This window comes from Clupea harengus, chromosome 5 (genome assembly GCF_900700415.2).
Source record: "Clupea harengus chromosome 5, Ch_v2.0.2, whole genome shotgun sequence".
NCBI lineage: Eukaryota > Metazoa > Chordata > Actinopteri > Clupeiformes > Clupeidae > Clupea > Clupea harengus.
In genome coordinates this window covers 7,583,092-7,591,119 of record NC_045156.1, presented here as the reverse complement: position 1 = coordinate 7,591,119, position 8,028 = coordinate 7,583,092, and positions in this window count along the sequence as shown.

Here is an 8,028-nt window from a genome sequence, read left to right as displayed (position 1 = left end):
GCACCCTGGTCGTCTATTCAGACTGAAGACAACTGAAACAGAAAGAGGAAAAGGCTCTGGGTCTTATACACATACAGGGGCACAGTTTACAGGATAGGGGTGAACACAGATGCTAACACATGGGGAAACTACACGAGGCATCACACATAACACATGGGGAAACTACACGAGGCATCACACATAACACATGGGGAAACTACACGAGGTATCACACATAACACATGGGGAAACTACACGAGGCATCACACATAACACATGGGGAAACTACACACGGCATCACACATACAGTAAAACATGGGGAAACTACACGAGGCATCACACATAACACACAGACTCTTAATCGTTAACAGAAGACACATGCTGACCTTAACATAAGAGGGGAACACAAATACATTTTAAATTCAAACATTACACAAAGAGTTACACATTACACCCTACAATTACTACACATAGGGAATTATGGGTGAATTCACCATACCTGGAATACATGATAGGAGCAAGCAGCCCAGCACACTACAACACCAAAAAACAACAAATAAAAACTGAACACAACAAAAAAAAAACAAATAAAAACTGAACACAACAAAAAAACACAACGCCGTGCTTGGCAAGACCGACGGGACACTGGAGAAAGCCATCCTTCGGTGTGAAAAAAGGTAAACGTTTTCTCTCTTGGGTTCTGTCAAGTGCCAGACCATTTGGGTTAGGTTTGTTTTGTTACAGAAACACACATATCTTAGTCACTGCTCCCCTTTCTATCCTTTTGAGTGCATCTTAGGTGTAACAAGCTGGAAGAGTAGCACCAGGTACATTTGTGTTGGTGTATTTATCTTTTTAAGGTGGACACATGCTGTGATGTTAACAGCAGCTGAAAGTATCTGTAAAAAGTCCTGCCTATCACCTCTTGCCATATTAGAGGGTAGTAGTCATGACAGGAAGTATGGAAGTGTGGATTGCAGCAGGATGGAAAAATAATTTTGCCTTTAGTGGCTTCCAGAGAAGTTCGGCTTTTGTGGCTCAATCCCAGTTCCATTCCCTTGACTCTACCCTTTGTTTTGGAGTGCCCTTGACTATAATAATAATAATAATAATAATAACAATAATAATAATGCATTTTATTATGCCCTTGACTATAGCACATTTAGAAACAACAGGAGTTTTACCAAAGTGCTCTCCTGTCGAGGTGAATCGACAGTAAAATATACAAGAATATTAGAATAAGAGATTAAAAATGATAAAAAAGACATAATAAAAACATGTAAGGCATAAAAGAATTAAAAAAATACGCAGATAGATAAAATCATGAATATGAATAATTCCATAATAAAACCATCAAAACAATGAAACAACCCCAACAAACAAAAGTGAGTTAAAAGTGCACCTCTACTTGGGCCTCTTACTAAAAGCACAAATAACATAAAAAGCTTAACCTCAGACTGGACTAGATGCAACTAAAAGAAGGCATCACCTAGTTAAAACATAGGGAAGCCAGTGTATCAAAACAAGATAAAAGTGTCCAAGCACTAAAATCACCCATTGATTTAATGAGATCTATGTAAAACCATTTAAAAGTTCATCCGAGGACCTTAAAGCCCTTTCTGGAACATAGGGGCTCAGGAAAATTGAGATGTATGCCGGAGCAAGCTCGTTCACAGCCTTAAAAACAAACAGTAAAATCTTATACTAGTTATACTGAACCTCACAGGGAGCTAATGGAGAGCAGCTAAAAACAGGTGTGGTGTGCTCAAACTTCTTGGTCCTGGTTAAAAGTCTTTCTGCCGCATTTGGAATCTTGTAGCGTGGAGTGGTGCCTGGTTAATACCCGAGTATAGTGCATTACAATAGTCCAGTCTGGAATAAATAAAAGCATGGACCTCCTTCTCACAGTGTATTGGGGAAAGGAATTTCTGCACTTTAGCAATTATTCTTAGTTGATAAAAAGAGGCACTAACCACAGAATTTATTTGCTTATCAAATTTAAGTTGGAGTCAAAAAACACCTTAAGGTTCTTTACAACAGGCTTTTTGTATGGCGTAAGTGGACCAAGTACACTGCTCAATACCATTGATTGGAGAACCACAGATAATCACCTCTGTTTTAAGGCAGTCACAAAGAGGCTGTAGATCACCATGACCTGGACTGAGAGGTAGATACATCGGAGTGTTATCTGCATACCAGCGATGAGAGATCCCATGCTTTCTAAATATTTGGCCAAGGGGCAGTAGATAGTGAGAACAGAAGGAAGCCTAGAATCAAGACGAGAGGGGGGCAATATTTGATAAGATGCCATCTGTATTGACCAGATCTGTCCTATTTGATAAATAGGACGCAAAACCAACGGAAGTACCATCCCCTTAATGCCAAGGAGGCTATGATTTTGGTTAGTTTGTTTGTCTGTGTTGAACAACGCAAAAATGACTGGCCTGATTTTCATGAAACATGGTGGAAAGGTGTTGTATGGGCCAAGGATAAAATGCGTGTTATAAAGATACAATTATATATTCCTTTGCGTCTACATTAAACTAAGATGTTTCAACGGATACAAAAAATCACTTGTGAGGATATATTTATATTTATGGGCTTCTTTCTCTGCACCGGTAGCCATCTTCCTGTTACATTGCCTCAGTTCGCAAAGCATTCTGGGGATTTTCTTTTTACCACTCTGTTTGGAGTGTGTATCTGAAAATGCTCCATTTGGAGGGCTAGATGACCTCTACCCCTCGATCCACAAAAGAAACAAGACACCCTACCCTATGCGAGAGTGCACAAATTGATTGGATTGGGCTAATGGGGGTAATTGGGATTGGGCGTAAATCTAACTTTTTGATGGACCAAATATCCTCTTGACACACTGTTAAAATATTTCACTGCAATGATATTGCATAGGTATTCCAGAAATGTGCAAACTGGTTTTATGAAGAATACAAACAAAAATAACAAACGCTAAACATCACTAAACCATTAGCAGCAGGGCTACTTACCACTGGGGCGGATGAGTCCGACATTAGCCATATCACACTAAGGGGTCTCTTGGGGTCTGTGAATTTAGAGAACATTTTTAGAATGAGTAGAGGGATGTTCCTGTCAGATGTGGTGGAGATAATGTATAGGTTACAGTGCACCTGTGGCCAGCCCAGTCTGTCCACCTGTGAGCTGTGCCGTCATGCTGAAGGGGTCTTTGGGTAAATGGAGCCTGCGCAGCAAATTAAATGGAGTCTATTTGGGGTGCAGGCTGTGTACTGATGTGCTACATGGTGTGGGCTGCTGTGACCTGATAAGAGGGAAGGAGGGCCTGTGGAGATCTTTATGGGACTGTGTGTGTGTGTGTGTGTGTGTGTGTGTGTGTGTGTGTGTGTGTGTGTGTGTGTGTGTGCACGTGTGTTGTGAGTATTTGTTATAGAGTGTGTGTGTGTGTGTGTGTGTGTGTGTGTGTGTGTGTGTGTGTGTGTGTCTGGACTTGTGGACTCTGGAGGAGCAGAGTATGGTCAGAGCATAACTCATGCGGCTCTCTCTGTGCAGCAGACACCTCAGGGGCTACTTTCCACCGGCGAGACTCAATCACGCCCTACGCAAAATCGATATCCTCGGGAATGGGGAGGAACGCAGCGAGACAAGATGAGGAGCAGGAAGAAGAAGAAGAAGAAGAAGAAGAAGAAGAAGAGGAGGAGGAGGAGAGGGAGAGTGAGGGAGGAGAGAGGGAGGATCAGGATAGTAAGGTGAAAGATGAGGGGCAGACTTACCATGATCCACTGGGGCACTGTTGTTTTCAAGATTAGGTCATCAATGAGAGGGAGAGAGAGACAGAGAGGAGGAGAGGAGTAAAGTGAGAATGTAATTCATACAGCGAGCAGGATATGCGAGAATTAAATAATGAAGCACGAAAAAGGCTGTCAATGTAGTCTGGCTTGTGAGGTGGACACAGAGAGCTGCCCAAAAATATAACAATGCTGAGGTTCTCAATATAACTAATGATGAGGTTCTCCAGGCTTGTGTTCAGTTTTTAGAAGGTAGCTCTAATGGATTACATTACCTCACATTTGTGCAGTCAGAATTTCTTTCTCAGTTCAATTATTATTTCCTGTGCATTCTGTGTGAAACCACTGGAGTTAAACCACATAAGGCCAATCAACACATTTTTTCACTGGCGAAATAACACAGTTTGCCAAGGCAAAGCTGCTTCAGCCTAAATCTTGGGATTTTTTAACCTGGGCCCTATTTTCCAATCTTTTTGGGTCAAAATTCTAACCAGGGACAATAAATAATCTAAATTGGTCCAGCATTGAGTTATAACCAGCTATAACCAGCAACTGCAAAATGGCTATACAATGTAATCCCATGGGATCCCAAGCATCTGTGTCATGTAAACCGCCTGGTTTGCCACTGACAGGCTCATAATGTTATTATAAGTGTCTGATAACATGAGAAGGATCCCTACAGAGATAGACCCAGGTCTGTTTACCTCAACAACTGTAAAGAATGACCAAAAGGGTGTTTGGACCCAAAAAGATCTAAAAACTGGGCCCAGGATGAAAATGTTTTCCTTTAAGCTTTTTACATTATGAACACCAGTCTGGTCCTCAGTACGACAGTACTTAAAATGCTTCAACTAAATTCTCATTTGAAAAGGTTTTTTGCTCCAGACTTTATGTCCTGGCTATTTGTAAGTGTAAATTGTAAATGTAGTCATTGGGCTTATATGCTAATTGTAGTTTAGGAAACCACAAGGGCACTTGGGTAATTGAGTAATGGACATACTGTATGACATTTTATGTGGAAATATTTGGATAAAAGTTTTTGATTCAAATATGGTTAGAGAAAAGATATGGTTAGACATTTGTCAAATGAAAGGAAATAAAGTGCTTTATTAGACCCCACTCCAAGTTATTGTGTGCTTATACGTCTCCATCGAATATTGCGTTTGTAAAAGTCGCATCTTTTTTATTTCAGGATTTCAAAATCAATTAATATTTCCCCCCAAAAAGCTCGGCCCATAGAGTGTAATTATTTTGAATGACTCCACTTCCACTGTAGTGACACCATCTCCAATCTCAATATTAATTATCAGACACACAGCTTTCTAGCCTTGAGCTTTCAAATTTAATTAAACATTTTTGTAATATGCTATTGGACTATGTTTTGAGCAGCAAGACAGATTTGACTTGTACTCTTTCTCTCCCAGAGTTATCCAACACATTTCAAAAGCATTCTGTCATATGAATGATTTGCATTTTAATGATGTTTGTGTGGCTGGTATGAAGCGTGAAAATTAAATTAGTTTTAATGACTGATTATGTTGTAGTTAGTTTACTTTTGGTTGTGTTACATCCATTTTATCATCGTAATGTAATGTTTTATGACATTTTACCTCACTAACACAATATACATCCAAATGCGTCCCCTTTTCCTCCCCTGTCCGCAGCTGTCTCTGAACCAAATCCGGCAATGATTTGGCACAGATCCGTCCTGGCGATAGGTGTCTTCTGGGTGGGTATTTTTTGAGCATTGATTATTTTCAGACTACTGTAAGGTTCTTATGCCAAGTCATCAAACATTTTTACACCTCCTTTATCATACATTCATACGGTGTCATGCTTGACTCAGTGTCTGTCCCCTCCAATGCAGCAAGACAGTCCTCTGTGCTGGGCTCTTTCCATTTGTATTTATGAAGAAATTCATAAAGCGTGACTGATGGAATCTGATATTACATGGAAGCGTGTGTGTGTGTGTGTGTGTGTGTGTGTGTGTGTGTGTGTGTGTGTGTGTGTGTGTGTGTGTAGGTGTGCGTGTGTGTGTGTGTGTGTGCGCAGGCTTAACAAACAGAGAGTTCACCACCATAGTGATCTGATAGAGGTGGCTTCTGCCCAACACATTTATCAAGATGTTGCTATACCACAGATAGAGTGTAGTTCACAACCCGCTCGCAATCCTCGGTTAAATCTCCCTGAGTCTTTGCAAGTACATGACACGAATTGGCTTTCGGTGGTCTTGATCTGAAAGCCTCATAAACTTCCATGCATTTCACTTGGCACAGTGCGACAGCTGTAACATACGGCTGGCGTAGAGGAGGGCCACTCATCACAACTCAGTTATTTTGCCTACGTACTGTATTACTTACACAACTTAAGGTTCCAGAGTTGAAATCACACATCGAGATATTTATGAGTTTATGAGTGATAAGGCTGAAATATCTACTATAACCGTGTACAATGGGAAAAGCACATTCCATGGCATTTTACTCAAGTGGGTGTAAGCATGACTGTAGCATCATAAATACTCACTGTTAAAATGTCAGATTTAAAATGCTCTTTTATAACCTAACGTAGTAGGTATAACCTAATGTGGTATTATTATATTATTACCCCTAAGCCATCCAGCCTATTGGTACTACTGTCATGGCAGTTCTTCAGCTTCAGAGAGCAGCTTCAGCTTCAGCTCTAGAACACCTGTCTCACTTAACGTGTTCAGCACTCTCTCTCTCTCTCTCTCTCTCTCTCTCTCTCTCTCTCTCTCTCTCTCTGTCTCGTGGTCTTTCTTTTTCTCTCAGCATCTGGTTGCTGTCCTCACAACCAACTCTATCCATATCAATGGCTGCTGACCTCCGTTTATGTATTTGAAATAAAATGGTTTCATTTCAGCTGGTGCAACCTGGTGAAAGGGGATGTACAGTTCATTAGACTCGATCGTAACATCTTGGAATGCACCTGCCTACGTGACTGGAGCACTCCCAGCCTTACAGCCCCTTCTTCTCACACGTATCCTTTCTGCTCTCAGATCTGTGTGATCTGGCCGGTAAGCAGCCTCCTGACTCCGGGATGTGAGAGGTCTCTGGATAGAGGCAGTCGATACATAATGCATCAGTAGATTGAGAGTGTCTCCTGCTGTCATCCTGCTCTTCATCTGTGGCCCCCTCTCTCTCATCCGGAAGCCTTGGCCTCCTAGAGTCACTTGATCCCCACATGCAGTGGGCCGATCCCGGCCCGGTCCCGGGCCAGTACCGGGCCGGATCGTGGGCCAACCCTCTGGCAGGACAGGGCCCGGCTCTCCTCTGCGCTCCTCAGCGCCACGGTGGAGCTCTCAACCCCGTGTCAGAGGGGCCCGTCTGAGTGATGGAACGCTGATAGCGAACGCTGGCCGATGACAGATGAATGTGACAAGCAGATGGTTTTGGTTGTCGTCTCTTTAATCACGCGGATTCAGCTGGGCGTGAAGGGAGAGCTTTGTCTTGTCAAAGCAACACAAACAGGAGACAAATTTATCCAGGCTGCCTTAAAAAAAAGTAGAAGGAGAGAGAGCGAGAGAGCGAGAGAGAGAGAGAGAGAGTGAGAGGGGGAAAGATGGGAAAGGAGAGATGAAAATGAGCAAGCGAGAGAGAGAGAGAACAAAAAAGGGGAGAAATTTGAGAATGAAAATGGGGTAAATGGTGGATGGTTGTTTTTTTGTCTAAGGATGACTCTAAAGAATAGGGCATGAATGATGTTGGTGTTCTCTCAGCGGTGGAAAATGGTGTTTATTCTCTGTTTCGAGGGTAATTTAGGCTGAAGACGTGTTACATTTTTTTTGTATCGCCACAGCTTTATTGGTTTTTGTCCCATTCTCATCATCCTGTGCATTTGGGTACTCAATATTGTATATGATCTTTAAGCTGGCTTTGTAAACAAACCAACAGAGGCTGGAAATTGCACATTTTCAAATCTCCCCTCTCATTTTCTATGTTTGTCCCTGACAAATCCTCTGGGACTGGCCATGGAGGACCTTGTCCTTCTCACAGTAAGTGCATGGCATCTGATAAAGTCCGAAGATTAGTAAAAGAAGCTACTTAGATTAAGCACTAATAAATACATAACAAGTTACATTACAATTACAAGTTCATGAGATTCATGCAGTAGATGCCTCAGGCAAGTTCACATTTCCTTGTGTCTGGTGATTTCACCTGCCATGTGTTCAACCTACATGCATAGAGGTTTTTCGGAGCGCAGAAAATCAAGCAAAGGGTCAGTGAACAGCATGAAGTAGATTATTCATTAAACT